This window comes from Heliangelus exortis, chromosome 19, assembly GCF_036169615.1.
Source record: "Heliangelus exortis chromosome 19, bHelExo1.hap1, whole genome shotgun sequence".
NCBI lineage: Eukaryota > Metazoa > Chordata > Aves > Apodiformes > Trochilidae > Heliangelus > Heliangelus exortis.
The window spans coordinates 10,566,279-10,575,844 of record NC_092440.1 but is presented as its reverse complement, the minus strand read 5'-3'; the positions used below and the strand labels follow the sequence as shown (position 1 = coordinate 10,575,844).

General features: G+C 46.9%; 1 long non-coding RNA gene across 1 annotated transcript; it reads right to left on the bottom strand.

Moving 5' to 3' along the window:
* Positions 1-2,297: 2,297 nt before the first annotated feature.
* LOC139804973 (uncharacterized) lies at positions 2,298-6,046 on the bottom strand. Its single transcript, XR_011729625.1, has 3 exons — positions 5,893-6,046; positions 5,630-5,771; positions 2,298-2,430 (listed from the first exon to the last, which is right to left on the bottom strand). It is a non-coding gene; the product is annotated as an uncharacterized lncRNA (long non-coding RNA).
* Between the last annotated feature and the right edge of the window lie 3,520 nt (positions 6,047-9,566).

Here is a 9,566-nt window from a genome sequence, read left to right as displayed (position 1 = left end):
CTCCTGTTGTACAAGCAGGTCTAGCTGCTATTGAGTTTAACAAGGTAGATCCCCAGCCCTGTCAGAGCCCTGAATTCAGTTCCTTTACTTCCAGGGTTCAAGCATAACTCTGGGATTCTGAGCCTGCCCAGGCAGTGTGTAATCCCCATCTAATAAACCCCAGAGTATTCAGGGTACAGCTGCTGCTTGCAGTGAGTGTAGTGATGATTTACATTTACAGCTAAAAGTGTTCTTGTAGTGATGAAGTTCTAGTCTGTAAAACTTGTTTCACAGCACAGATATCCTGTTCCTCTTCTTCCAAACAATCACTGGTAAAAATGCTTCAGCCCTCATCTCCTCTGACAGAGGAGCTATTTGACTTGCAGTACACCTGAACCTCCATAGAAAAAGAGACATTTTGGTTGCTGTAGCCACATCAGAACCTTCACCCATAGCATCCCTCCCCAGGCAGATGATCCATATGAAAAATAGTGGCAACATGTTGCTGCTTGGCAGAAATGAGGTAGAACCACTCCTGTTCCCAGGCTCTAAATGCCAAGTCTCCCCAGTTGCAGAGACTGAAGAGGCACAACTGATCTTTCATGTAGGAATCCTTCCACCCAGCTTTCTCCCAGGTCACCATAAAAGGCAAAAGCAAATGAGATGCTGGTTTCCTCCCCAAGGAATGAAAAACCAGGGAACAGGTGTGTCACAGAGAATTTACTAAATATCACGTTAAAGAGCCAGTTTTTGCTCTCACTGATCCATGTGTAACTCTCTTACAGCTAGCTGGAACACATGCATGAAAATAAGGAAAGAATTTGGCTTTTGGGCTTTGAAAAACATCTGAGCAAGCTCCACCCTACTAGCATTATTTTTTTAAATCCATCATGTTTTCCCAGGCACATTAACTTCATTCAGCAGAGGGATGGGAGCACTCAGAACCCCAAGGTAACCCCACTTCAGTGGTGGAGCTGGGAAAAAACCCTGCATTCCCCACCATTCTGAACAGTTTTCAGCCAAACTACTTTACTTCAGGCCAAGCTTGATGTCCTCAATGCTTTCTCTACTGTCCCTTTTTCTTTTTAGTTCTCTAGCACACAGAACTGTTGAGTGTACCAGCCACAGCATCTCCATTTCAAATGGTTTGGCTCCCCTTTCCACAACACTGCTTCCTGACTCTTTTTCCAATCTGCAGCTTGCTGAGCAGAGGATAAGGATAAACAGAACCAGGCAGAAAACACTTTTCTCCAGGCTGGCCAGCAAATACTAACATTTTTCTCTAAACTCAGGTACCCAGCAGCTCCTTGCTCCTGCCTCATTCTGGATACACAAAAACCTCCCTAAATTATGTGCATGTGCGCAAAGGGATTGTTTTGAAATCAAACCTTCTGAAGTGTGTCTTGAGCAGAGCTCAAGTTTGGACACACTGTTGAAATTTGGATTTAATTAATTCCACTTGAGTTTTGAAATGGTGCGATACATTTTTCAGAGGTTCCCCCCTCTCCATTTCCTGGATCTGAGCCTCAACCACATTCATGGAAACACTGAAGGGAAAAAAAAAATCCCTAGCAATAATTCACCAAGTGGGAACTGAAAACATTTGCTGAAGAAGAAGGAACCTCTTGGTCTTTGGATGCTGGGAATAATTCAGCCTCTCCTCCCAATTCCCTGAGGCTCCCGTGGCCCTTTTTCCGGCAGAGCTGTGGTTATTTGAGCAAGCTGCCCTGGGGACAAGTGCATGTTACTTGTAGGATTTAGGCTGGAAAGATCAAGCACACGGATTTGTAGGCAAGAAGGGTTTTGTGTTTTAATAACTGCCAACAGTCCCACAGAAGAGCCCGAGCTTGCAGGATGAAAAGTCCCTCCTTGGCAGAATTCAACTCAAATATCCTGGAACTGCAGACATTCCTGTCAGCATCATCTCTCTCAACAGTACATCTTGCATGCGACAAATGTACCAGGCCAGGACTCAAACAACCTCCACTTTGTTCTCCTCTCCTACAGTGCTGCTTTTTTGGAGATATTTCCCAGCATATCGTGTGCCTAATCAGTAAAGTTAATATTGCTCAATTAGCAGTCAGCCATCTGCCCTGCATGTGCCATTTGCAGCTGTGCAAACAGCACCATGAAACATGGTACTAGACTGGTGCTGCCTCCAGAGACTGACATTGTGGGAGATTTCCAGGACAATGAAGTGCCAGAATCTTTGAGAGGAGTGCCAAGACAAAATGCAAACAAGGATGTTGCCATGATGTCCTTCCAACTTCCCACAGGTGCAGTGGCTCTAAGACCTACCTTGGTTGTGATGAAAAATCTCATGCTGGGGCACTGGAGGGTTCTAGCATTACCCTTCAACTTCTCTCTTCTCCTTAAAGAATGTGTCAAGTTTCTGGAAATTACTTTCTTCCTCTGCCTCCCACGGCAGAAACTCAGCAGCATCACAGGAGCCTGGGAGGAGGTTGTAGAGGGCAGGAGATGTCAGCAGGGAAATTGGCAAAAAAAGAGTAATAACCTGTGTCATTCTGAAGTTCTCTGCTCTGAGCAAGTTGAATCTTCTCAAAGCACGCGATGACCTACAGCCACTGTGGATGGAGAGGAGTCCCTTTTCACTTAGCCCCAGCTCTAATTTCCCATCTCTCTGTTGGGGTAATGAAGATTCTCACCATTCCCAGACAGACACAACCTTGACCACTACAAGAGGAAGTGGTTTCAGTTCCTGATGTTCAGCTACACCAGTAACACAGAGTAACCAATGCCTGAAGTCTCCCCAAAAACAACACACATACTCTGAACCTGAAATTTTGGGACTATTCTCATGTTACTGACCAAAAACCAGAAGCCAACTCTATTTACAGAGCAGGAGAGCTTGTCTGTAACAAATGATATCAGCAATAACAATGCTCACAAATGGTTCTACGGGGTAAAAATGGGTGACAAAAAGTAACCTGAACTAGGAGTTAGATTCTGATTACTAACCTGACTACTAGGAGAGTAGATTTGGCAGTAATTGCTCCCTTCTTGAAAAGCACTCAAGGCAGCAGAAAGTGTTAATGCCTGGTCATCACCCAGCCCCCATTATTTAAGCTCCTAACAGGTAAAAACTGCCAACCTGCACGGAAAAAAACATCCATCTATTTCTCATCTGTCTCATGCTTTCTCAAAGCCATCCCACATAAATCTAGAATACACATGAGACAAAGTATATACCATTGGCCTCAATTCCTCTTCAAAAATATACAGCAAGACAAACCACAATCTCACAACTAAGCATAAATTTCAGGACAGATGCACTATACAGCTATACTTTATTGCTAAAAAGAACTCATTTCACTAGTTCTGTACTCCTGTGTTTACTGATTGCTACCTGTGTCTCACTCCAAGATTCTCATCACCTTTAATGACTGCTGGCCCCAACATAAACATTTTATGACTGGATTGCATCCAAATTTACTGGACTGCAGACCAACAGTGTCCATTCCATGGTGCCTGTAGGTTTTATCCCCTGAGTGCCACTTGGAGATGCTGCCAGGGCCTGATACATCTCTTGAATGGGCTCTGTCTCCCTCCAACCACTAACCCAGGCACTGGGGTCCTTCTGCCTCAGCACTTGAATCTAATAGTTTAAGATGAAGAATTGACAGCTTTAATTTCTGTGAATTACTAGGGACAGGTAGAAACCTTAACAAAACATTTTGCCATCAATAAAACGCATGTTCACTGACAGAGAAAATATTTAGGTGAAAATTAGCACCTTGAAATATAAGTGGAAGACAAATTAGCTTCATTACCGAGTTTGAAGGAGCTTTAACTCCATGGTTAAAAAAAAAAAGTGAAAAAAAAATTGAAATGGACATTAGTTGAGGCTTTTACTTGAACCAAGATGCCTCTTAAATGCCTTGGCATGAACAACAAATTTCTCGAATCTCTTGACACTGTTTATTTCTAAATAGTGTGTGTGGTATCTGTGTGCTGTGTGTGTAAATTATTTGCCTGGCTCTTCTGCCACAATCACAACACAGACTTGAACAAGGACCAGCACAGGGAGAAAACACAGCAGACAAACAAAGGGCAGGATAGACCAGAGATTATGTTTGGAGCTGCTTTTCCAGTAAAAAAGATTTAGAGCTCTCCTCTATAGCAATTCTGGAGAATCTAAGTCAGTTATTATGGTGCTGTGTTCCTGTGTTTCTGGGGAGAGGCTTTGTAGTTCAGAATAGCAGCTTACTATCTGTGTGAAAGCCCTGTGGGACAACACACTGACTTCTCACAAAGGGTTTACTCAATACACTCCCTGGGAAGGCAGGAAGCAAGCAGGGAAAGGCTTGCAATAGCTAACACTGCATAACCACGTGTGGCACCACCAGCCATGTTATCCCATCTTGGTCCTTCCAGTAGCCTGACTGAAGAATCTACCCTGATTAGGGGTAATCAATCCCAGATTGTGTTTACAAGCATCTAATCTTCAACTCCATAGCAAAAACACTGCACCTCTGCTCAGCTAGAGAAAGATGCTGGTCATGTGCCATTGGAAAGACAAGAGTTGGCTGGGGAGGGAACACCAAGCCTTTGACTCCTTTCACATCCAAGAGAAAAGCAGTCCCCTTGCCGTGGGGCTGCTGCCAGAGCTATTTCTCTGAGGTGACTCCACCGTGGCCAGCAGACCTGTGCAGTCAAAAACTTAACAAGGCAAAAAAATCTCCTGTGGTATTTGGGCCACTAAAGACACAGAGCCCAGCAGGTTTCCTCCAGCAGCTGAGCTGTCAGCCATGGATGCCCCTTGCTGTCTCTACACGCAGGCTGGGAGCACAAAGGGCCAGGCACACTCTTGGGCTTAACAAAGCACAGAAAGTCCAAGCCAGCATGACAGCAGACACAAACAAGAATGTAATTAGGGGTGGATTATAAATCTCTGGCGAGGTACCTGGAAACACATGCATTGAGGGAGAAAGCAGGAGCCTTGCTGATGGCATTTGGGCTTAATTTAGGTCACGATTACAGACAGGGTGCTCTGAGCTGGCAGGGGTCAGATGGCAAATCAAAAACAGGCTCCTATTTGTCTTGACTCCTGCTGCTAGCCTCACCTTTCCAGCCCCACAGCCCAGACAGAGGCAAGCACTGTTCTCCCCTGGCCAGCTGGTGAGCAGCAAGTGTGGTGCAATTCCTGCTTACTCTGCTTGTACTGCATCTGTCCATGGAACAGGAAAAAAGACAACATAGTCAGGTTCTTGTGCTCTAAAGAGCACTTTTAAATCAAGAAAGTAGAGCAGATCTCTAAAGCCAGGAAGGGGAACATGCAGGTCTGTTGCTGTGTGGGGAATCTGAGTTGAAGGCACATACCCATATGCTCAGAGAACCCAGAGACAGATCTTACACAAGATCTCAGTGCACTTGGCACCTCCAGCTCACAGCCCAGAACGTTTCTTGTCAGGGTGACACCCCAGAACATGTCACATCCAAGACCTTTACTGGCTCCCAGACACATGCCAGTGAGGAGGAACTAGCAGCGAATTTAGAAACTCTCTGCCAGTCCCAGAACCACCCCACACTGTACAGCCAAGGAGGTGCAAGCATGTGTGTCAAAGCAGTCTCCCAGCCTTGACAAGGAGAGGAAGGAGCCAAACCTCACCCAAAACTGGGAAGCACATACCTAGCAGAGCAGGTGAGAGACTCCAGACCTCTGCATCCCACCAGCAGATCCTGCTCTCTCTCAAAATGCTTTTCAGGACTGTTTTTCATCCTTGCTTGCATAGGATTGCAAAGCCACAGGCTGACCAGTCCAGGAGGCAATCCTGTCAACAGAGTGTGGAAGGGACATTAACAGGAACATGAATAAATAAACTGACTTTTCAAAGGGCCAGGTGGTGTTTGAAGTGTTAATGGCAGAAGGCTACTGTGTGATTTAAAAGCTACCTGGTGTGGACACTGGCAAGCTTTGTTTGAGGTCATTTGCATTTCAGGCCCTCCAGTTCTCATTCATCTCCAGAGAGGCATATTCAGTTGTCACTTGAACTGAACCCTGACTGACACTTCATGATGATTTTCTCAGGAGTTTGGTGGCTGGTCAGTAAGTTCTGTCAGGAAAGCAATACAGAAATAGCTGCAAAAGTTGGGATGTGATCTAAAATCCCCTCTGAGTCCATGCAAAACATTCCTCTGGTATCAGTAGGCTTTGGATGAGGGCCATCACAAACAAGACACATGCTAGAGTACATCACAGTTATTTCTATCCAGGAGAGCAAACCAGGTTTCTGAGAGAAAACAAGCAGCTTGAGAAGGAAGTGGGGGTCCAGTACCCTGACTTTTCTGACACTTGGAGAAGCAAAGTACCAAAAAAAAAATAGGCACAATATAGACTACATTGTGGGCTGAGCTTGTGTGAATGTGGTCATCAGTTTGCTGGTTATTCCTTCCCAAATTCAAACCAGCTCTGCTACCCTGCAGGTCAGCTGTCCACACAAACAAGTGTGTCTGTCCCCACCTCAAAAAATCCCTTTTTTCTGTGTGGCTGTGTACTTTGCTAGAGCCAGGTTGGCCAAGGAAGGACAATGGTCCCAGTTTTGCTACTTGAAGTTCACTCCTGGCCTCTTGGGCACATTTGAGGTTCTGCCAACATGCCTGGAGATTTTTAAGTGCATATGGGAATGCAGTTTCTCCTGACATTTCCAGATAGCCCACCACCTGTAGCATTTTACTCCTTCCCACCACGCTATTCTGAATGGGCTGTAAACTACAACAAGCAGCACACTGGAAAGCAGGCAGCCCAAGGCAAAATAAAATCAACCAACTCTGCTCTTTCAAGTTCAAAATAACTTCTGAAGAACAGGCAGCTCAAAATACAAAAAAACTTCCATCAGAATCCATGCTTGGAACCCTTGAAAAACAGATGACTATTACTACAAGTAAAGCTGTCCTGGGACAGAGAGGGTTAATCACAGTCACCTCAAAGCTCTTCCTCTGCCAGAGTGCAGCATCAGATGCTTAAAAAAGAGTAGATCTTGCCGTAGGGATCTGTGCATCCTTTCAGCAATTACCAGTTGGGGGAATCACAGCTCTTTGTGCAAACTGACTGTAGCAGAGGATTTGTGTCTTGGTGCTGCTCTCCATGGCTCCATTCCCCATGGCTCTATATTCAGTGTAGTGAAATGAGGCAACCAGGTGCCACTAATTGCCAGGTAGTGGGCATGAGCTTGTGTTAAGCCCACCTGTGCCTGATTAGGGCAGGGCCCTACTGCGCATGAGCAGGACTGGGGGGCCAATAGAAGGTGAGGCTTGAAGCACAGCTCACTCCTGAGCAAGCCAGCAGAGAAGTTGGCTGCTTTTGGAACAATAGCACCGATCCAGGCTGGTCAGCCCTGAGAGCAATAGACTCAGAGCGCTATTCATGAGTTTCTGCTGGAACACCTGGTTGGACCTTGGAGTGCCGTGCCCTAAAAGAGGTTTGTCTTGCTACGTCTGGTGGCGAATGTGGGCATAGATCTTGATCTAGCCCATGCTCAGACAAATCAGAAGAAAGGGAGCTAGTCCGGCGCAAACTAGCATTAGCAGAAAACCCAAGGAGTCGGGTGAGAAGATCCACTACCTTTCCTTCTCTACCACTGATTGACCAAGAAAAAAAAAAAAAAAAAGGAAAGATAGGATTGTCAGCAAGCACCCCTGTTAATGAGAAGCTGGTGACATGGGCGAAGGAGCAAGAACTCTCCTCCTCCCTGTCCTCTGCGGCCGCATGGGAACTTTGGCAGGAGGTCAGTGACCTGTTGGGAAGCCTCCATACTCAAGAAATGAATAAAAACATAACCAGTTTAGATGGTACATGGGCATTGGTGATCAATGCCCTAAAAGAAATAAAAGCTGAGGCGGAAGCTGCCATCACCGCCATTGCAGCACTTCCGCCAAAAGCTGGCATTGATACTACAGCACCACCACCAGAAGCAGGATCCGGTGTTGTCCCCACAGCACCTCCGCTACCCACCCCTCCTCCTGAGGGTGGAAAAACCTGGAAGGCGTTCTTAGGACTAAGGGACAACAGCTTTGCCATTAAGGGCATAACAGGAAAGTCGCACCATTCTATAGCCGAGTTTCTATCAGACATCGGGCCGGAGGAAGAAAAAGAAGCACCTGCTCCGAGCACGAAAGAAAATAACAAAAGAATGTGAAGATGCCGACAGCCTTTGGCCCCAGCTGCTGCTTGAAACCACCCCTACTGCCACCTCCCAGCTCAGAAAAAGAGCATGGGAAAGAAGCGGCCACCCGACCAGCTGCACCCATTGGCCTGGAGGACAAAATAACAGCCCTCCTGGAACAAACAAATCAGGCCATGAAATCTTTAGAAAAAAGGATGACAGACATGGAACAACGCTCGTCTTTCCATAAATATTGAGACCCATCCCCCCTCCCTGATGATGATGATGAGGACATTCCAACCCCATTGTTATCACGACAGAACAACCAAGGCATCAAAGGTGCTGATAAACCCCGACCCGGAAGATGGTCTGGTTTCATCCGCGATGCCATTCTCGAAGGGGATTGGGAGGCCAGCACCATTGCTTGCCCTGTTCTGCACGATAACAACGGGCTGCCTCAATTTGAACAGCACAGTTGGAAAACCTTACAGCAAGCCAAGATTGAGAGAGGGAGGATTAAAATCGGAGAGCAGTCAGGCCATCCTGGATTGGCTTTTCACTAATTGCCAACACTATTTGCCCCCACAACTGTCGCAATCTGGCCAGGTACCTGCTCACCCCCTCCCAGCACATTGTCTGGGCCAAAGAATGGGAGCGCCTGGCCCAAGTGGAAGCAAATCACCCTCGATCACCTGGGGATCCACTATCAGGGATAACCGCCGAGATGCTCACGGGCTCAGGACGCTATGCAGATGTCCAGCTCCAGTTCCCGACTGCGTTCCACCACGTCACTGCGCACCTAGCCCGCCAAGCCTTCTATGTGGTTCCAGAGCCTACTCCAGTCCCTTCATTTACTGCCATCAAGCAAGGGATGAATGAGCCTTTTCAACATTTTGTTGACAGACTTTGGCAATCTCTCATGGCTCAATCCGAGCTGGGAGTAGAGCAGAAGGAATCTATGTTCAAGCTACTGGCGTTTGAAAACGTAAATCCGAGAATGAAGTCACTGTTCTCCACTCTACCAAAAATGGCTGACGTCTCGGAGATGCTAGAGGTAGCTGCCAGGGCCACCCAAACACAACAAAACCAAGGCATGGCCAGTGCCTTTGCCGCTGCCTTGGAACCCACCCAAAAGCTCCTCGCGGAAGTTGCGCAGAAACTAGACAGAAGGGGAAATCGATACAGAAGGAGAAATCGATCAAGAAAATCCACCCCTGTCTGTTTTCGATGTGGAGCCACAGGCCACTCAACAAGAGCTTGCTCAGCCACAGTGTGGTGTGACCGATGCCAGAGAGACAACCACAACAACCTGGAAACGGAAGACGCAGTGCTCAAGGCCCCCGCGCCATGACACAAGTAGCCGGGCCAGCACTTTACACCAGCTCCCTGCCCCAGCCACAAGGGGAAGCCTGGGCATCAATGTGTCCTCAGCAATAGACGTCACCCTCACGACAACACAGGTAC